At 41.2% G+C, this 22,899-nt stretch overlaps 1 long non-coding RNA gene across 1 annotated transcript; it reads left to right on the forward strand.

Annotated features, from left to right (window-relative positions):
• The first annotated feature begins 1,932 nt into the window (after positions 1 to 1,932).
• LOC133483097 (uncharacterized) lies at positions 1,933 to 9,029 on the forward strand. The gene is made up of 3 exons (XR_009790014.1): positions 1,933 to 2,037; positions 3,984 to 4,235; positions 8,649 to 9,029. It is a non-coding gene; the product is annotated as an uncharacterized LOC133483097 (long non-coding RNA).
• The last annotated feature ends 13,870 nt before the right edge of the window (positions 9,030 to 22,899 follow it).

Raw genomic sequence — 22,899 nt, forward strand, 5'->3', positions numbered from 1 at the left:
TTTGAAAAATGAGGAATCCAAACAAAAACAGGACTTTTATCTTTAATGTGCAAACAAAAACACGCAACACAGTATGACAGGAACGATGGTGAAAGGACATTGATAACTTTGCATTCCTCACAGCTGTGGCTGTGACATTACATTACACTACATTAACAAAATCATTTATCTATTTTTATATTACAAAACAAAGTAAATTCCTTATGATCACAGCTTTCTGATACACATAATTTTCCTAGTAATCCATTTTTACAATTATGTACTGTACTACAAAAGAACATATTCACTCCCATTTACTCAGTGTCACTGAACGCACCTCATGTACTCACGCAGCTGCCGTGTACCTGCCTAGCTTCATTCTGAAGAGCGAAATAGGAAATGCAGCGGCTGTACAATCGTTTAATCCTATTGAGCAGGTCCAAACAGGTCCCTTTTAATATTCCAATTGATTCACTGTATATTACAGTACAACAACATCACAGCAGACCCTGCGGTGTGACTATTGCGCACACGTACTCACAATGACAATGCTCAAACAAAATATCGTGCTGCCGTACCGCCTATAGACAGTCTAAATACTGCAGATAGCTGTTATTTGTGGTGCTGAGGTTGATGGGGTTAGGGCTGCATTTGTTATTTTCACTATTGAATGAAATCTGTTGAGTTGAGCTACAAAGACGAATTAAGTGCATCAGCCTGGGTAACATTTCCATTCCATCACACAAATATTGCCATGACATTGTGAATATTACCAGGGAAATCCCGAAGCATTCCCAGAACAGCCGGGAGACAGTCTCTCCAGTTTGTCCTGGGTCTTCCCCAGGGGCCTCCTCCCTGTCAAAGGCGGAGAAAACAAAGACTGGACACTCTTTGAACTCAAAGCACTGCTCCACATTAGTTAAATCCACATCACAAGATTTACGGACAAAGTTGTTTTTATTCCCAGCATTGTCTTACATTAGCCTAGGTCAGTTTTTGGCCCTGTTACGTGAATTTTGGGCGATTTTTCACAAAAATTGTTTGTCGTATGGCTGTGGGCTGTTCCACTTATTCCGGACAAGGTGTGCGGATACAGTGTTTCCTGCAAAATTCAAATAGACAATGCCTGTGGGCAGTAAACTCTATATTAATCAAATATTAAATAAACACAATCTGGCATAATTACACTGAAGACTAATGAATTTATTTTGTGTCAAAAGTGATCGCCCCCTTCTGAAGGCTGACGTCTTAATAATCTGAGCCTATTTATTTTATAAGTCACCAAAATATTGTGAGGTTTCTGCGGAAAATATCCCTTACATATAGTCAATTCTGGAAATAGTCAGTGGCATTGCATTGCATAGTGATGTCGCGTGAAGCTTGGTTACAAGATGACACTCGCGAATGACACTTTCCGGACTTTGTTTTCCACGGCTTTGCTCTTAGTCGGTGGTGCCCGAAACAGTTCACCAGGAAGGCACCTCATCTGGCTCCTCTACATGTGGAGGAACTGTGGCCCTACCCTGAGAAAGCCCTGTGCAGAAAATTCATTTTGGCCACTTGTGTCTGTGACCTTGTTCTTTCGGTCACTACCCACAGCTTGTGACAACAGGTGAGGGTAGAAACGCAGATCAACTGGTATATTGAAAGCTTTGCCTTGTGCCTCTGCTCCTTCTCCACCATGACAGAGCCACCTGTCATTTTCCTGCTCCAATTTTCCCTCACTTGTTAATAAGACCTACGATTGGCTGGCGACCAGTTCAGGGTGTACCCCGCATCTCGCCCGAAGATAGCTGGGATAGTGAGGAGAAGCGGAACGGAAGATGAATGAATGAATGAATGAATGAATGTTAATAAGACCCTAAGTTACTGAAACTCACAACTTGACTTAGAGGTGCTTATTTGAAAAACTTGGTCCATTTCTTTTTTTTTTTTTTTGTCGTCATCATCATAGGGAGTCCTGACCTAGCACCTGTTTGACCCTAATAGCAGCATAAAGCCCCTAACATTTGACCTACCAGGATCATTGGGACAAACAAGCTGCTCCACTACAATAAGGTAATAACTCAAGGAGGAGGAGTTTTAATTATTTGAAAGAGTCAAAAGTCCATTTATCGAGGTCGGTCAGTCCATATCCACAACTTTTACAGATTGAACATACTGTAGCTCTTCCAGTATTGTGCTCCGATTCTGAAATATAAAGCACACCACTTCAGGTAGCATAAATTGTTGAGTAAGCTATTGATGCATGCAACTTTCACTCATAAATATCACATAGAATGCTCTAATAACACATTCTGGTGCAACAATAATGGCTGTTGTCAATAAGGCAGTTAAAGTATACTAGTGTGTTAATAATATTACTCACTTTGTCACTCTGCCAACTGAGTTGCACTCTCTGCTTCCAGCCAGTCACTAGTACATCACTGCCCATGCACAAACAATGTGAACTGGCCTGCTCGAATAGCATAGACAAATGAACACAAAAGTAATATATGCTCAAGGCACCAACAGATAGAGATGCACATATTTCTCCAAACAATTAATGACTTTGGGGCCTTTTTCTACAGGCTGTCTGCCTATCCCTGGCATGGAGACAATTCCCAGAATGACCCAATCAAAACACATAGTGAAGGACAACATTTTTCAGTTAGGCGCACCTCCGCCCGTTAGCCTGCTATCTCATGCCTCGCAGCCACATACTTACAATGAGTGATGTGAAGTGAAGTGTGGCTTAAGGCCATCATACTACTACTCTGAGAACGCCCGATCACGGATATCGGAAAGGGCCACAAATAGGTATTGAGTATTTTGACCTAAATGCTTGTTACAAAAATGTGTTTCATTCAATATTTTTCCATCCTTTAAAAACAGAAACTCTTTTTATTTCAACACCTGGAGATACAATCCCATGCTATTATTAACTGTGTAGAAATTCCCCTTATCACTGACCTGAGGCAACACAACAATCAGACCACACTGTGCGTGCTATTTCTTTGACCCTGGTTTGTCATATGTTATGTCTGCAGAAGTCGTTATGAAATCCTGCTGGAGGTGTTTTCTTTCATAGTCTTTTTTAATTGTGCCAACAGAATGAGTCATAGTTCTTTACACTTGGCAATATGTGCTGTACTTCAGCCCACTGAAAATCTAGTCCAGCTAGTGTAAGTGTGCTGCGCGAGCTCAAGTTCAGTTCAAGATTGGTCATGTACATGCATGTTTGCGGCTCTAACCTAGACATGTCATCCTGTATCATGTTCATGTTTTTATTTGTCTTATTTTTTTTGTTTGCAAGTTATTAATGATAACTCTACCTTGTATAATTTCGATAAATTCTGCCACTGTTTATAATACTGTACATATGGTCACCCACGGGCACGTGTGCACATGGTTTGTGCAATAATAAATGTGATCATGCTACTGCCAATTATTCATGATAACTGCCACCTTGGACAATAGAAATAAACAGAATGATTAGAAATATTTCAGTCAAAATGAGGCATATGCACATGCACAATGGAAAAATGCAATTGAACTTCTTAATTGCTAGTATTCACATCGTCAGGTCTCTGGAGTGCCTACCCACCTGTCAAGTGTAAAATTAAAGAAACAAGGAAATATTTGGTGGTCTGCCTATTTGTGAAAATGTGTCTGTGAGCGGGCAGTTCTGCATTTTGCCTCGTTGTGATGCCACTTCTCTAAAGCCTTTTAACTGATAGATAGATAGATAGATAGATAGATAGATAGATAGATAGATAGATAGATAGATAGATAGATAGATAGATAGATAGATAGATAGATAGATAGATAGATAGAGTATTTAGTATTTATAGTAACGTGTTACATTGCTCATTACTCAAAATGGCAGTCTCCTTCAATTCAATCGCTCCTCAAGTGATTTATTCATGATGACCACGGCTATGTACAAATGATACAAACAGATCAGCATAATACATGACTCATAACTGCAAATAATAAAATAACTAAAAATGTTTTTGTCTAAGGCCAGGAGAGGGAGGAAGAAACCTCAGCCAATCGTAACTGACTACATCCTAACAGACGGAAATGTGGTGCAGGTAGATGCTGGTTGTGGTCCATGGAAGAAATGACTCTATAAACAGCGACTGTGGCTCACCATCATGTTAAATGGTGACCATTTGACCATGATCACTGGCAGAAGATACACTGCACTGCAATTCACCATCTTATCCAGTGCTAGATCATGAGGATCTGGACCTTCTTGAAGCTGACTGAGGGTAAGAGGGAGGGTACACTCTGGACACAACCAGTCAGCCACAAAGACAAACAGCCCTCTTGAATGTATGAGGAAAATGGATAACGTGTGATAACATGCCACTTGGCCACAGTATGGGACATTTTAAATGTTAAGCATGCTTTTTAGAATGACATATACAAACACAGGTTTCAAGTGTACGCAAAACAACTCTTGTGGCAATAGACCAGGATGAGCTTTAATGCATTGATGGATTTTAACCAATAATCTGTATTTCTAAAACCTGTATTACAACCATAAAATTCTATATAATACAGTAGCCCACGTAGAACCTCTAAAAAGACACATAATCTGTTCCAAGATGCTGGTTGAATTCCAAGTTGTTCTAATTTAAAAATATTTACACTCCATGTGGACATGTAATGTGAATTAATTTGTTCTACATAAATTCAAACTATACTGTTCCCTCAGTACTGCGGCTTCATCCCAAATTCTAAATAAATGCATGTAATGTTGAAGACACCTAATTGCTAAGATGTACGAATGTGAGTGTGAGTGGTTGTTTGTCTACTGCATTCTGCTCATTGAACATACTGCCATTTTCCAAAAAGCATCAACAACTGAAGTGCCAGGAATACCTTTTTTTTTTAGGCTTCTGTCAGTCACGGGCCCTTAGAATTTTCCCAAGATCATTCTTAAGGTGCCCTTTAAGGTGACATACTGAACACTTACTACACGTGCATGCCTTTCATTTTTACACTTTTTAGCTTTGAAGCTGAAACACTATTAGCGAAAGCGTCAACTCTGAGACCACATTAAGGTGTGGTCTTGCGGACGAACAGCCAAAGCACCTGTTCAATTGCCTGCAAAATTACGCTTTGGTACAACAATCTAGTGAAAGAAGGAAAGAAAGAAATAACATTTTGTCCCTTTGTAATGTTAAAAGTTAAGCTAATACACAGTATTTTCTGTGTTCTAATATGTGGTGGTTAATACATCTCAAGGGTAGTTCTTACTAAGGGAGCATTGTGCAAATATGCTATTGCAAGTATTGCTTTATAGCTTGCTTTGGATATTATTCAATACAGGGGTTAATTAATTAAAAAGAAAAGTGTGTATGTAGAGTGAAGAAGCTCCATCATATAATGGCACAAGCACATCAGTGTAAAGAAAAGCAATAACATAAAACTGTTGTGAATAATTCAGTAGGAGAAAGCATAAATAGTGGATTAGACTTGATTTAATTTTGTCTGTGCGGAAGCAGAGCCTGTCATTAAACAAACAGATTGGCAACTGGAAAGAGCAGTTCGGAACCTGTGTGGCAAGCAAGTTCTTTCAAGGGAGCCAAATCAGTCCTCTCTAAAGATCAAACACAAGCTGCAGCATTTAACCGGGGCCAGACAAAACCACGGGCGCTATAGACTCCTCTTCTCCTTTGTTATGTGGAGAATGGTTGTCTCTGAGGACACAATTTTCACAGAAAGATCACTGAACTGTTTGCCTCGTAACACTGCCTCACACTGATCTCTATTCACATTTGCACACATCAGGTGAGATTTGTTTCACTTTGATGCAAAACCAAATCCATGTGCTTGGAGTAGCTGACAATGGAGCTCTACCTGCCTGAAAAAAAAAAAAACATTTCATATTCGGTGTCTGTCATCACGTTAGATGGATACATGGTTCCACATTTCAACATTATTTGCTAGGCAGTATGTTTGCCTTTATCGATTCACTGTAAGAAAACGTTCAGAATGGCTTATGAATAACTGCATTACCATTTTTTTTAAAAAGTATTCATGGGAGGAAGTATGTCCGTAACATTAATATATTGTGATTCACTGGCTGAACCTGATCATATCATTCGTAGCAACCTTTTTAAACCTGATAAGCCAGTAGTTCATTTGTGAGTGACAGAGGCCTGAATGAGAGCAGATGTAGCCAACCTGTGGGGAAGGGGAGGTGGGGTGAGGGGCTGGGGGGTAATGTGAATTGGTGCATAGTTATTCTTTGGGCAATGGAAGCCAATATGAGGAGCCAAAGCTCAATCGACACAGGCTGAATGGTTGATTGAGTTCAGACGGAGGAATGGGTCTTGGCAGCAAGAAAGGCAACATCCCTTTTGTCCATATTCATCCATCATTTTAACACAAGGTTGAAAACAGCAACCACACCTGCAATCATAGAAAGAAATTACCCTCCCAGTGTATTCAAAATGTATGGTCATCTCGACATTATATAAAAAATTCATATAAATTGGACAACACAGTCCATGCTAATGCAGCTTTCCCGTCTATTGTCACATATCAGTTCAATCTTCTAGTTTCCATAGTGCAGGCACTCGTCTTTTTCTAAACCAGAATCTGTTTGCAAATGGTAAATGTAATGGAATTCAGGAGCCGTTTGCCACATGGCCTTTTGCAGCATACCCCCATTGACAGAATGGTTAGAATGGTGTATGGTTGTCATACAGCCTGTTCTATTTAAATTTGCTCTGCCCTCTATGTCTCCTTCCAGGTAGAGATATGAAATATTGACTGTTCTCATATTGGGCTGCAACCCACAACCCCCATTAAACCACACTGCCATAGTCTGCTATCAAAGTGCTGGCACAGCAAAGTGAAGAGAGGAAGGAGTGGAGAAGCAGGAGGCAAATATACAATGGACGAAGATTTAACAGACAATAAAAGCATGTTTGAGAAAATATACACATTGTAGCAAAGGAGGGGGAAGGAGTAGACTCAAATAATGCACAAGCACAAGTCTTGTGGGGTGCTATGAAGTCAGTGAGGTCTATGATATGTGAGAGAATAAGAAAACTGTCAGGATACAGGTTGCAAGTTGGACCCAGATGCAGAGAGGACAGGGAGGTGAGTTTGTGAATAAAGGTTTATTGCAGCTTGGAAGCGAACAAAGGAACTCCGAGAACTAAATCGGGGATTGGCAGGGTTCCAAGGAGGACCGGTCTGGCAGGGTAGGGGTCCGTGTTGTCGGTGGGCCTCAACGTAAGCACTGGTTTGCACAGACTGGGGCCAAAGAACAAGAATTAGGTAGAGGTAACTCACTAGGTCTTCAGGAAGCGAAAAGATAGGCAAGGTGGCTAGGCTACGAACTCAACGTAGAGCGTTGTAAGTCTGGCGACGAGTTGGAGTCCCACAGCATCTTAAGAGCAGTCAGGTGTAATTAGGATGACAAGGTGCAGCTGCTAGACTCCAACACGTCAACCCTGCAAAGCACTCATGACACACACACACACACACACACACAGGCTGGACTCAGGGTGCTGAAACAGCAGCCCTGACAAAAACATGGATGGATATGTCCTTCCTAAAAAAAATACATAATCGCAAATAAAACTAAATTGAATGTGCAGAAAGTGGTAATTACATACTGCAGTCTGCGGTCAACTGCCGAGTGACAAATTGTCTTTCTGCAGCCACTTGCCAATTGTACATCCCCTTGACTCAAGAGGTAGTAAATCTGAGACTGAAACGGTCATCCTGGAAATGAATGTACTTGGTTTCTCATTAAATGTTCTCGCAGTAGATTTTTTTGTCTAGCTTTGTTTTATTTAAAAGTACAAGAACCAGAGAGAACATGGCCACAAAACATCTTCCATGAGGTTAAAAAATAAAAATAAAAAATCAACTATGAAAAGCATGAAGACTGCTATTGTCTGCTATAAGATTGCTTGATATTGTTGGTATTAATTATGGCAAATTGCAGATTGGCAGAGCCTGCAATGCATGCAACCTATTATCTCATCAGGATTTACTCTGCTTTCAGTGGCAGTAGTAGCTTGGAATATCAGAGCCATGCACAACTCTGGTCACCATGAGAATGGGGCATGGAAGACCTTGACAAAAGGGTGGAGTCCATTTTAACCTTTCCCTAGTCCAAAGCATTTATTCTCTGCCGGGAGAAGCATATGACAGCTTTAACCCTAACTTGTGTGCAAACAAGGGAAGTGTAATAATGATGGGGTCATTTTACCAACGGTATTCCACAACCTCTTTCTAAAAAGTGACTTCATTCGTTTAGTCCACTGCTCACAACTCACAATGTCCCCACATTGGACTTTCCTCTGAATACTTCATGGGGATTATTATCTAACATTTCAATTATATCAATTCTAATCAGTGATGTCGCCAAAAACCGCCATTTTGAGTAACGAGCTAAGTAACGCTTCTTCTTCTGGAAAGTAATTAGACTTCAGTTACTTCTTCTAACCATGTCCTTGAGCAAGACACTGGTACCCCAAAATGCTCCCTGGGCGCTTCGGCTGCCCCCTGCTCCAGTGTCTTCCACTAACATGTGTATGTGTTCATTGTGGGTTAAATGCAGAGAACAAATTTCATGTACATGAATGCATGTTCATGACAATAAAAGGTGATTCTTCTTCTTCTTCTTCTTCTCCCCCGGGACGTGGTTCAAGTTCTGCAGGAGTTGGAAGTTGAAACTCCCTCTCACAGGGGATGTTCCAAACAGACCATCACTCTCAGTTTGGGTCTGGCTGACTGGCATCTTCTCCCACTATCGGAACTAACAAACCACCTGGTTGGGATTGGTATAGCTAGCTCTGCCCCTCTCTTTACCCGAATATCCAAGACATGTGGCTACAAGTCTGATGACACCACCACAAAGGTGATCTTCCAACTGCGGCTGAGGGTGTTCTGGTGCCGTGTGCACATATGGACACCCTTATGTTTGAACACAGTGTTCTTTATGGACAATCCATGATGAAAACTATGCACCCCTTGGGGCATGGGGGAGGACATGTTCCTCCCAGCAGGAACACTCTATGAATACTCCAGAATTCTGCTACCATTGTTCTAACAAGAATGTAAAAATGTTGCTCAGTATATGACATTTGAAATGTTCTAGTAATGCATAGCCAGGATGAATAAATAAGGATACAGTGTGCAGTGTTTGTAGTCCCATGTTACTATAATACTTGGAGATATATGGTGTGTTACAGTATTATATGTGTTGACGGATAAATGAATGTGGCAGTAAAGACCACTGCCATGATGTAGCAGTGGCTTCACTACAGCCAAAATTGGTCCTGCCCAAATTCATGGTGGTTTGACCCACTGTCAGGTGTTTATAGAAACATCACTTCATTTGCTGTGGATCATGCCAGACACACATAAGGGCCAACCATCTGCTCCCTGAGTCTCGCCAAGGTTAAATATCCACTTGGAAAGATAGAGAGAGAAGCAGTGATGTGTATAAGCATCTATGAAAGGAAGGTTTCTAAATATAATAATAGCCTGCTGACTTGGAAAACATTGTTTTCATACAGGTATACTTTATATACTTTAAAAAGTGTAATCGTGCATTTGCGTGTGTACAAATAAATGTACATTGGATGACTGTGGTAATTCAAGCCCATTACTGAACTATGTAACATGTGGTGAAATAATTTATCTGTTGAAGCATTCATGTTTAAGCAACAGGATGCAAGAGGCACCCATAACTGACACCTTAGGAAATGCCTATAATCACACAAAAAAACCACACAGGCTCAAGAATAAATAGAAAAGGGGAAAGGAAGCAACCAGAGGGGGATTTGCTTCAGTACATAAGAGGTATTGTAATATCTAATCAAGCACAAAAAGGCACAGGCGTGGTGGTCTGACCTACAGTTAGTCAGCCAAGGATGAAACCCGGATTCAGACATTAAGGGGACAAAGTAGGTTAAGGGAAAAGAGCATGCATTATCACACATATATAGAGAGATGTTGGAGGTTATAATTGGACATGACTTCTCTGTATTTACATTTACAGCCCTGTATTTACATTCAGTAAATTATAGAGATACCGTATAAAGACTAATACAGCTAGAATAGGACATAAAATAACAATTTATTGCTCTGCAGAGGGGAAATTCAAGAATATGACTAATGTGCAAGCTTTACAACCTTTTCGAGTGATACTAGTGATAACCACAAACTACAGTAACATCTACTCTCTGTCTGTCTTCACATACTGTTTCACATTAGGCTTACATTCGTGTCACACTCTTTTTGTATTTTTGTTGTAGTACCCCACAAGGTGACATTACAACTGAGCAGTTGTAATTAAACACAAAATGAAGGTCCTTTTTTGGGGGGCTTGGGGCAGAGTTTGGGGGGTAGCATTCTTAAAACTTGCCAAGCAAAATTCAACTGTCTACCGTATATTCCAGCAGGCCATTTAAATCTTACTGCTCTTAGTTTTATTTAAATTGCCTCATTCTATCCCATCAATCTAGAATAAAAATTTAAGTCAACAGGTACGACACTGGACGGTAATAATTGCTTCTCTGCACATCAAATTGTCACCTAGACACTGGGGTCACTTCGGAGAGGAGGATATTGTCTAATTCAACTAATTACCCAGGAAGAAACAGATGAGTTCTTCCATTAGCAGGGTCATCCTCATTTCCCGAGAGCCTCACTCTCAGACTGCTGTTGAAAACAGTTTCTCAAGGCATATTCTGTAAAGCAACAATTTCGGTTTTGGAGGATGCAGTACAAAAATGTCCTTAAGAATGATCTACAAAGTTTTGAAGTGTTAGTCATGCACAAGGGAGCAATGGTTTAAAAATATTTCAGAAATATGGACACATCCAAAAAAATTTACTCACAAGGGATTTCTCCTGGGCAGTGCTTTGTGGGATGAAATGATACTGGCCTCTCTTGAGAAACAGCCGCAAATCCATCATTCTCATGGCCATGAATGTTCTTTTCAACAGATAAGCGATGTTAAGATACTGTCATCATGTTGGACAAGATCACATATTAAAGAAGACCATTATGCTTTATGGGTGAGGAAGAGCAAACATCAAATTAAGGCTGATTTAATGCCGTTTAACTGTCTCTCACCGACACAAATGAGGCAACTGGGATTTATTATCTTACATGAAAATACATTATCATTTCTCTTTTCACTCATTATGATCAGAGGTGGAGCCAGAGGGGAGGCCGGGGTAGCACTGGACCCCCATGAAATCTGATTGGACAAACACTTGTTAGTGGAACACACTGGAGCAGGGGGTACCTTTAGCACCCGGGGAGCAGTTTGAGGTATCAGTGTCTTGCTCAAGGACAACAAAACCGTGAGTCCAGGAGATGGTGGCGAATGGTCCAGTCGGGGTCTTGAACCTTTGTCCCCCACAGTGGCAGGTAATGATCTTAACTATTGGGCCACGGCTTCACGGCAGAATACAAAACTGGCCTATTTTATTCATAGGGTCCATTGAGAAATGAACCGAAGGTTTTCCGACCCCTTAAATGTTTCACTCTTTGTTATATTGCAGCCATTTGCTACAATCATTTAACTTCATTTTTTTCCTCATTAATGTACACACACCACCCCATATTGACAGAAAAAAATGGAATTTTTGAAATCTTTGCAGATGTATTAAAAAAGAAAAACTGAAATATCACACAGCCATAAATATTCAAACCTTCTGCTCAGTATTTAGTAGAAGCATCCTTTTGCGCTAATACAGCCGTGAGTATTTTGGGGAATGTTTTTCACACATGGATTTGGGGATCCTCTGCCATACCTCCTTGCAGATCCTCTCCAGTTCTGTCAGGTTGGATGGTGAACGTTGGTAGACAGACATTTTCAGGTCTCTACAGAGATGCTCAATTGGGTTTAAATCAGGGCTCTGGCTGGGCCATTCAAGACCAGTCACGGAGTTGTTCTGAAGCCACTCCTTCGTTATTTTAGCTGTGTGCTTCGGGTCATTGTCTTGTTGGAGGGTGAACCTTCGGCCAGTCTGAGGTCCTGAGCACTCTGGAGCAGGTTTTTGTCCAGGATATCCCTGTACTTGGCCTCTTTCGTCTTTCCTTTGATTGCAACCAGTCGTCCTGTCCCTGCAGCTGAAAAACACCCCCACAGCATGATGCTCCCACCACCATGCTTCACTGTTGGGACTGTATTGGACAGGTGATGAGCAGTGCCTGGTTTTCTCCACACATACCGCTTAGAATTAAGGTAAAAAAAAGTTGTATCATTGTCTGATCAGAACAGAAAATCTTATTTCTCACCATCTTTTTTCTAGCAAACTCCCTGGGGGCTTTCATGTGTCTTGTACCGAGGAGAGGCTTCCGTCGGGCCACTCTGCCATAAAGCCCCGACTGGTGGAGGGCTGCAGTGATGGTTGACTTTCTAGAACTTTCTCCCATCTCCCGACTGCATCTTTGGAGCTCAGCAACAGTGATCTTTGGGTTCTTCTTTACCTCTCTCACCAAGGCTCTTCTCCCCCGATTGCTCAGTTTGTCCTGATGGCCAGCTCTAGGAAGGGTTCTGGTCGTCCCAAACATCTTCCATTTCAGGATTATGGAGGCCACTGTGCTCTTAGGAACCTTAAGTACAGCAGAAAAGTTGATGTAACCTTGGCCAGATCTGTGCCTTGCCACAATTCTGTCTCTGAGCTCTTCAGGCAGTTCCTTTGACCTCATGATTTTCATTTGCTCTGACATGCACTGTGAGCTCTAAGTTCTTATATAAACAGGTGTGTGGCTTTCCTAATCAAGTCCAAACAGTATAATCAAACACAGCTGGATTCCAATGAAGGTGTAGAACCATCTCAAGGATGATCAGAAGAAATGGACAGCACCCGAGTTAAATATATGAGTGTCACAGCAAAGGGTCTGAATACTTATGGCTGTGTGATATTTCAGTTTTTCTTTTTTAATAAATCTGCAAAAATTTCAACAATTCCGTTTTTTTCTGTCAACGTGGGGTGCTGTGTGTACATTAATGAGGAAAAAAATGAACTTAAATGATTTTAGCAAATGTCTGCAATATGAAAAAGAGTGAACATTTTAAGGGGGTCTGAATGCTTTCCGTACCCACTGTACCTCTAACCTACCAGTGCATATACTTTAATGAAATTAATTATCTAACTACTTTTCACCACTGTGCACTGCAGACGTAAGCTGTAATCTTGTGTGCCACGATAATGTAATAATCTCAAATAAACCTCTTTTTAGATGGTGGCGTCCACAATACCATTTGAGATCAGGCCTGATAATTATAAAGCATAGCACAGTATATTCTGGAGAGATAAACTCATTGGACAATTCTAAAAAGTTCATAACAAAAGATGATTCAGGAAAATAAAAGCAATTTTGCATGTTTCTAAAAGATGAAAAGTGCATAGAATACCTCTTTCTTCACCAAGCCATTGTGTATGCTGAAGAAAGAATGTCCAGCAACAAGAGAATTGCATCTCTGAGCAGTATCTATGATTCTTCAGCAGGGAGGAAGGGGGAGATATCTGGGGTTCAGTGCTGTTTAGTTCAGGTCAGAAAACAGGAAATGAATGAAGACAGGTACTGCTCTCTGCGATAAGCCTGTGACACTGCCAGGGACCCTGTCAGGATTGGTTTGCTGCTTGTCACGCAGCAGCCTGGGATGGGACAGGTAGGCAGGGCCTCAAACATTGGAAGGCTGTTACATGACAGGGGAACTCGTGCAAATCTATTACAGGTCAACAAGAGGGTACTGGCTTTACGAATGTATGTTGTATGTTTATGTTATTCCATAAAACAGATGCAAAGCAGATGGTATCTGGAAGCATCTGTGACAGGTAAGAGAGAGAAAACATGCATAATGTAGTGGAAAGTATGTTACTGGATTAAATCCAAAATTGTAGTTCAAAATGTTCTGAGCTTTGATCAACATAAATAATTGTCTGGCAAGTGATGACAATTTTTGTGTTTGTGTCATTTGAAAACAAGCTATTAACCTGATCATAAAAACGATAGTGTTTACTCTGAAGAGGATCCTGTAACATGAACATGACCAATTCTCTTCTGTATTTCACAGTAGGTACAATGTTCTTTTTTGGATGCTTCATTGTGAGTGTGAACACAGAGTTGATGTGACTTGTCAAAAAAGCTCCAGTTTTGTCTTGTGTCCAAGAGGTTTTGTAGCTTGTCAATATGCAATTTGGAAAGTTGCACTCTCATCAGTTTCAGGTTGTTTGGCACGTGAACATTGTTGGTTTTTCTTTCTTTAATGGAAAGGTACCAACAATTTTGTTTATGTGTGTAGATCAGACATTTGACTCTAGCTGTCTCAGCACTCTTGTGAGTCAAATTAAATGAAACGGTGATAGTAACGGGATAGTAACAAGCTGGTAAAGTGCTGAGTATAAACTCCCATTACATGGCAATAATCATAAAGTTTGCAATAATTTTTTTCTGAAAGATGACAAATAGGCTCCCACACAAAAGTATTGGTGCAGTGAGGCCAATTTATTTATTTTGGCAGTAAATTGAAAGTATGTGGGTTTTGCATCAAAAGATGAATATGAGTAAAGATATTAACATTTATTTAAACAAATATTTCCATGTATTTACATGTGCACCAGACTCACAATTTAGAAGATGGCATTATTTGTAACAAAACAAATTTTTTTTAGGTGAGGAAAAAAAAAATTAAAATAAATGGACTAAAAACATACTGAACCGAATAAGATTTGCTTGCAATCATTTGCTTGCAATAACTGCATCAACCCTATGAGCCACTCACATCACTACATTTTTGCATTCTTCTTTTGTGATGCTTTTCCATGCTTTTCCTCTTTTGTTGTTTTTGTTTTGTTTTGTTTGTCAGCCCAGAAATAGACACGACAGGAGATTTAAATGATTTGGTCCCTGTCTCCAGACCGTTACTTTTGAACAATAAGATCCTCTGATGCTGTGGAAGCCATCAGTGGACCATTGCTTGTGGTGTAAGGTGTGGCGATAAAAATGTCAGGGAAAGCATACCCGAATAGCTAAACTTTATTTGGAGTTAATCAGATTCACTTTAAATGTTGACAGGTGTGTGCCTACTCCCACTTAACGTAAGTTTAAGTGTAATTGGTTAATTCTGGACACAGCCACACCCATTTATCAGAGGGTGTGGCTCATCTTTACTTTCCCTCCATAAAATATTTCTTTTTCAATTGAGTTATAGAGGTTGTAGGTCACATTAGTGGTAGAATTTAAAAAAAAATTATTTATTTTGTTAAATCACAAAACCTGGCATTTGACTACTCCGCTCGACCCGTAAGACTGGGAGAGTGCTGTGTTTTTGTGTTTGTGGAAACACGGCTTAACAGCAGCGTTCCAGACGGCGCCATCCAGCTCAACCGGCTTGCATGCTACTGAGCGGACAGAACTCTCACGGGAGGTAAGACTAGCGGCGGCGGACTGTGTGTTTACATCAATGTTGCCTGGTGCCGGGACGTTATCCCGGTCAGTCAACACTGCTCACCCCGACTGGAGTTTATGGCTCTGAAGTGCCGGCCGTTTTATTTACCAAGGGAATTCACTGCCATACTGCTTGTGGCAGTCTATATTCCTCCAAACTCAAACTATAACAGCAGTGAGCCGCTAAATGAGCTCTTGAATCATATCAGTGAACAGTTGACGGCCCACCCAGATGCTTTCCTCTTCCAAGCTGGGGACTTCAACAATGCTGACCCCAAGGCTGTGTTTCCAAAACTATACTCATACATTGACTTTACAACACGGGGAAATAACACTCTGGACAATATCTTTACCCCCCTGAGAGGGGCCTACAAGGCTCTGCCCCTCCACCACCTCGGCGCCTCAGACCATCTCACTGTTATGCTAATGAAAGCTTACAGACCACTGGTTAAAGTCTCCCAACCAGTTAGAAAACAGGTACAAGTGTGGCCAGAAGGGTCCCTTGAGGCAATTCAAGACTGTTTCGCCACCACAGACTGGACCATGTTCAAACAGGCTGCCACCTACAGGTCCATCACAGACCTTCAGGAGTACACAGAGACTTTTACTGCCTACATCACTTTACATACTTATATGGATGATGTCACCACCACTAAGTCCATCATCGTCCGTGCTAATCAGAAGCCATGGCTGTCGGGGGAGGTCTACAGACTACTGAAGGTCCGCAACGCAGCTTTTAGATCTGGGGATGAGGAGGGCCTGAGGACAGCCAGGGCCAATCTCTCCTGTGGCATCAGTGAGGCCAAGAGGGAGTACTCTAGGAAGATCGCCCCCCACTTCAGTGACAGCAGTGACACTAGGAGTCTGTGGCGAGGTATTCAGACCATTACGGACTATAAACCCTCACCACAGAACTGCGATAGCTCCACCTCCCTGCTAAATGAGCCGAATGACCTCTTTGCTCGCTTTGAGGCACACAACAGCACTGACATGGGTCATCGTGAAAAGATCTTTCGACAGGATCAACACACGAAAAGCTCTGGGACCAGAGAACATACATAATCGTGTTCTGAGGGACTGTGCAGCTGAACTCACGGATGTCTTCACGGACATCTTTAACGCCTCCTTGAGTTAGGGTGTTGTCCCCACGTGCTTCAAAGTCACCATCATCATCCCGGTCCCGAAGAAGTCGTCTCTCTCCTGCCCGAATGACTACTGTCCAGTAGCGCTCACTCCCATCCTGATGGTGTGCTTTGAGCGGCTCGTCATGCACCACGTCAAGTCCACCCCAGACCATCACTCCGCCACCATCATGTTTGACTGTTGTCATGATGTTCTTCATCAAATGCTGTCTTATTCTTACCCCAGAAGCAACTTTTGTCTCGTCAATCCACAGAATTTCTCCAAAGGTCTGGGAAGAAACCAGTTTAGCTCTGTTTATCTCTATTTGTTTACATTGCCGTAAACCACGGCAGTGTGGATCTAGTTTTTCTTTTGATGGGCCAGTTTTGAGATTCTCGCCTCTTTTAGAAAAAAGGTCATCTGGTCACTACGGGGAAGAAAACTGAAAATCTGACATGTTGTATTCGGAGGACTGCATTAATTCTCAAGTCTTCTCCATGTGCTGGAGAAAATATTAAACAGTTGAGCAATGTAGAGCATGGGGGGAAAGGTCAGGTACATACTCATACTCTCATCACAGAAACACTTGGAGAAAACGGCCAAAGTTATTACGCTTGAGCGGGCGCTCACACTCACTCTAGACATTTGTACTATGAATGAAAGCTGATAGCAGGCCCAGATCAGTGCAAGGTGAGGTAGGGGACATTCTGTCTGAGTTCTTTTACCCAGAAGACCTGACAACAGCTTGGCTGAAAGGGAAGACAGCTTCTCTCGATATTCGCTGCAGCTCCTTTCCACTCCCCATTGTATCCACACGCACATGCACAAGCACACACACACACACACACAAACAAACACACATGAATCCCTGACCTCTGTGGTGTGAAAGGGAAGGGTTGGTCGGGTGCAAAGTAAAGCTTGGGACCTGTCAGACGGATACAACCAACACACACTTGACAGGACGCAAGTTCAGATGTCAGTCCTCATCACGCAGGCAGAACACAAGAGGTGAATGTCTCAATTCAGGCAATTCGCTGAGCAGAGAACACAATCAGGCGATACTTTTATATCCCCGCTTCCTACCTCTGCTCCCCTGTAAACATGAAAGTCTGCTGATTAGCGCCAATAATGGAATAATTTAACATTTGATATCATCTATTTTTGGTATGATCATTTTCAGGGAGGAGTGTATAAATATTATTTTGAAACACAGCACAAAGCTGCCTCCTATAATAAATATGTTTGTGTGTATAAACATTGTATTCTGCAACCATGTCATTTAGACATGATTAATGGTGTCCAATCAGGTTGTTGTGCAGCAGCCCTTCCCCACACAAATTGTGTATATGGAAATCTTTTTCATAATGTGAAATAGATACCCACTCGTCCTTTTGCATGTCTGTCTCTATAGATCTAATCTAATCAACTACATAAGACAAATATGCCGGACTTGTCTCTTTCACCTTGCAAAGGATTGCTAATCAGCAGTGACTTATGGCAATAATAGCCATGCTCCCTTATAATAAGGTCATAAATTCAATCTACTGTCAACTGACTAACGATTAATCTGTACTCCCAATATAGACCATAATTGAAGGTTTCTGCATGTATTGACCTCAGTTGAGTGAGCACCTGTTTTCAACGTTTGTTGAGCCCATTCATTTATTGTAATTGTGCTCAGTTAAAAAAGGATGCCTCAAATTACACATATTGGCATGCAGTTTTATATGTAATCAAAGAGGTACTCTCTGCACAGCCAACTTTAGTATTCTTTCTTTTAAATAACCTACCATATTTTTGCAAACAGTCACCATTTGAGGGATATGTCTATTTGAGGAAGGCATCTATTTTTTTCAACAAATCCTTACCTGTATGTTGTGGGTGGCACGGTGCCCGACTGGTTAGCATGTCTGCCTCACAATTCTGAGGACCCGGGTTCAAATCCAGTCTCGCCTTTGTGGAGTTTGCATGTTCTCCCTGTGCCTGCGTGGGTTTTCTCTGAGTACTCCGGTTTCCTCCCACATCCCCAAAACATGCATGGTAGGTTAACTGACGACTCTAAATTGCCCATAGGTGTGAATGTGAGTGTGAGTGGTTGTTTGTTTATATGTGCGCTGCGATTGACTGCCGACCAGTTCTGGGTGTACCCCGCCTCTCACCCAAAGATAGCTGGGATAGGCTCCAGCACGCCTGCGACCCTTGTGAAGATAAGCGGTATGGAAAATGAATGAATTATTATGTTGTGATGTTCTGTGTTTCTGCCTGCTGGTGATATAATTTCTCACTGAAACATCCATCCATCCATTCATTTTCTGAGCCTCTTATCCTCACAAGGGTCGCGGGAGGGCTGGAGCCTATCCCAGCTATCTGCGGGCACCCTGAACTGGTTGCCAGCCAAACGCAGGGCACACATAAACAAACGACCATACGCACTCACATTTACACCTAGGGGCAATTTAGAGACTTCAATTAATCTACCATGCATGTTTTTGGGATGTGGGAGGAAACCGGAGTGCCCGTAGAAAACGCAGGCACGGGGAGAACATGTGAACTCCACACAGGCGGGCCGATGATTGAACCCCGGTCCTCAGAACTGTGAGGCAGACGCTCTAACCAGTCGGTCACCGTGCCGCCGCAAATACTACCATTAGACTAAATATTTTAAATACAACCACGCTTTGACCGTATTGCCCGATCATCAGTAACAAAACATCAGCAATTTCAGGAAAAAAGTCCAGATATTTTGGGGGATAATCCCTAGATTGCACTGTGTTGTCCAATTTCTTCCTTTTATCGCTACTTAATTCAGTTTACCTACCGCCTCGGCTCCGTCAAAAACAAAAAAAAATCCTCTTAAGCATGACACTTTGAAATTGAACCTAATTGCAGCTACATCCTGTTCACAGAACCAGTAGTACATTGATCCTGTGGTCATTTGGTTTGAGGATGACATGTACTCAATATAATCCTTCCAGGAGAAACAAATGGTGACTTTGGACATTGTACACAAACCCTACAGGCTGTCCATCCTCCTGTTAGAATAACAGTTATTGTGAGAAAAACTAACTGGGCAAATGGAACAAAAAAGCTCAGCTCACAATCAGTTTTGTAATCAAACAATTTACAAGTGCTTTACTTTCTTACTTGCATCATTTGTCCTCCCGTTATTTCTTTATCTTTAATATTATTAAATTAAATTACAGAATTCTTTTTTTCAAAAACGTCTGATTTTTTAAGTTGCATATTGTTTATTGGAAACTGCCAAATGCATGCAAAGGGCTGTGAGACCTATCAATACAAACAACCATTCGCACTCACATTCCCACCTACGGGCAATTTTAGAGTCTTCAATTAACCTACCACACATGTTTTTGGGATGTAGGCGGAAACCGGAGTGCCCACGCAGGCACGAGGAGAACATGCAAACGACGAACAGGCGGGTCAGGGATTGAACCCCGGTCCTCAGAACTGTGAGGCAGACGCTCTAACCAGTCGTACACCGTGCCGCCTCACTGAAATATATATGAATATATAATGCATATAGTCGTGCTAAAAAATATGGCACCCCTGGGGTGCCATTATTTCTAGCCATGACCGGTTTAAAATGAAATTGCAAAATGCTTTTGACGTACCGTCACACCGAGCCAATGGCCACTCTCTTTTTCTGTTGTACAGCTGCTACTTGGCTGCTCGTCGTCACTGTCAGGTTCCGACATCCTGATAGGTATTGGAATCAAAGATTTTATTGCAGTAGTCTGACATAGTGCAATCATGAAAGAGAGCAAATTTGTCTTGTCGTATGATCCAGCCAATACGTGTTGTCTCTGAAACGTGTTGTCTGTCCCACACCGCCGACATGTTTTTTTAAACAACTTTATTGGTGGTCAGATATTTACAATACTACGTCAAAAGACACGCGACAAGGCTAAAAATAAACTTGTTTTGGGATTCAGATATACTGTAGACGATGGCCACACGGAGTAAATGTTTTTTACGGAGCCGATCAAGGACGTCATTGATCGGATCGGCGAATTATGACATTAAAGCCGATCAGCCTATCAGCATAAAATGCTAATTATCGGCCGATACCAATCAGGCCGATCAGATCGGTGTAAAGTCTATACGAAACACAACCTTTAATCTAATGACAATTGTCAATCGTCCAGAGTCAGTGCTTCGAAATAAATTAACAAACCCGAATGAGTGATTTAATGCAGGTTTTTGTTCATTACTTTTTTTTTTTGAAGGATGGCAACATTTTTGTCATGTTTTATTCCCTTAATTCTGAAACTTTCATTCTCCATTCGCCCATTAGGTACACATCTAATTATATTTGACCAACAGAAAACAGTCTTGGCTTTTCCTTAATTGTGTTTTCTTAAGAACCGTAGGAGTTACAAGGCTGTATTCACAAAGCATAGTTTGTTCAGAAATAAAGTTCAGTTAAATTGAGTTTGAAATACAACTTTAAAACAATTCAGTGCAGTAAATTCAATCAATCGTAATCTCAGTTGTTCATATAACTTTTATAAGGTGTGAATACTTTTGCGTTATGATTTATGGGGGGAAAAATTGTGAAAAAAACATTTATTACCACTCCAATATATCGTGAGACTCGAACAAGATTGTTTGACTTGAGTTGCGACTTGCTCAAACCAATGACTTGACGAGCTTTTTTTTTTTTTTCCACCCAAGTGACTTGACTTGCACATGTGACTTACTCCCACCTCTGATAGTACATTTTTCAGTATATTTTATTATTCTACTCTAGTCGCATCCAGAAAGTACATAGTTTGTTATTGTATTCAAGTTTTTTTGTTTTTTTTACCCCTTTTCTCTTGTTGATTCTGTTTTGGACTACCTGTATCTTCCCTCTTCTGTGGCTCAATCCACCTCATTGTTTATATTGCTAGCCACCTGTTCTTGTTTTTGCGACAACCTTTTGTCATAGTGTCATACTTATTACTTTTTATTGTTGTTTCACACTCGTGTTTCTCTTTGAATAAAGTTTGAATTATAGTCCCAACTTTTTACATCTGCTTTGTGGCCTATCTTTCAGCCGTTAGCCAACCATTACATATGTAAGTGTGGAGCTACACGCTGTTATCTGTTACTATTGTGTTACAATGGGAATGAAATGTGTGGCTAACTTCGACAACACTTACTAACTCCCTTTGTCATTTGCACGACTATTATTGTTAGACCAAAGGAAATTTGGTCCCCTCCTCTTGGCCCATTTGGTCCAAGGTGCATCTGTCACATTGCCCTTTAAGAGACCCTCTGTGGTTCTGCAGGTATGGGTTGCAAAGACCTTGAAACAGGGAAGGAGAGAGATTAGAGACTCACTTTTCTTTGGAGTAATGCATGGGTCTCTGAAGAGAAGAAATCAGACAAAGGGGTCACACAATGATATTGAGCTGGTCTGAATTTCAGGATATCTATGCTGATTTAATTCAGTACAATTGAATCCCTCTTGTCTCAGCTCTGGGAATTCCCTTTCATCCAGAACAGGCATAGAAGAAAAATCAATATTGTGTTTTGATATTAATGTTAAGCATTTGAATGAAATCATAGTTGCAAAAGGGAGCCTATGGACTGCATTAACAAAATATGCTGAAATCAAACAACAGTCTTGCACTAACATCCCTGCAGGTAAACAAACCTGTTGCCCGGGTATGTCTTTTGCCTCCCACACACTGGACTCTTCTGGAAAGTGTACTTCTGAGCTGCAGTTGATGTGGGAGCTAACATACTGAAATTTAAAAAATGCCTGTTTGTTTCTTTCATTCATGATTTTATATTGACCTTGTAAGAATAAATATCCCAAAATGCTATCCTGTGTTGAGTGTGTCAGCTAAGTGGAGCAACTTTCTCACTCTGACTCACTGTGGTATGATGTGACCCTTCCTGTTAAACTGTTCACAAAGAACCACTCAGTGTGACCTGCAGACTGGATTGCAACAAGTTTATTCCTCTAAAAGGGACACATCCTGAAGCAGTTTGAAACAGAACTTGCAGATAACACTCAGCTGCTCAGTATACATACAGTATCTGTGGGCCATTCCACTGAATACTTGAACACTTTCTCCAAATAAACTTGCATTTCTTTTTTCAACTATAGATCTGATAATAAACGTATTGAACTATTCAAAATGTGTATTGGATCATGTCAAGCAACTTCATTCTTTTTATGTCATTGTTTTATTATACTGAAACTCCTGGAATTTACAGTAGATAACAGGACTGAGCTGAGATTTATGTCTATTTATTAAGATCAATGTGCAGGGCGATTCTGTTCAAAACGTTTATGAACAGAATTTCTAGGCGCAGCAGAGGCGTAGAGGGGGTCCGGTTTGGTGGCTT

This window comes from Phyllopteryx taeniolatus, chromosome 9 (genome assembly GCF_024500385.1).
Source record: "Phyllopteryx taeniolatus isolate TA_2022b chromosome 9, UOR_Ptae_1.2, whole genome shotgun sequence".
NCBI lineage: Eukaryota > Metazoa > Chordata > Actinopteri > Syngnathiformes > Syngnathidae > Phyllopteryx > Phyllopteryx taeniolatus.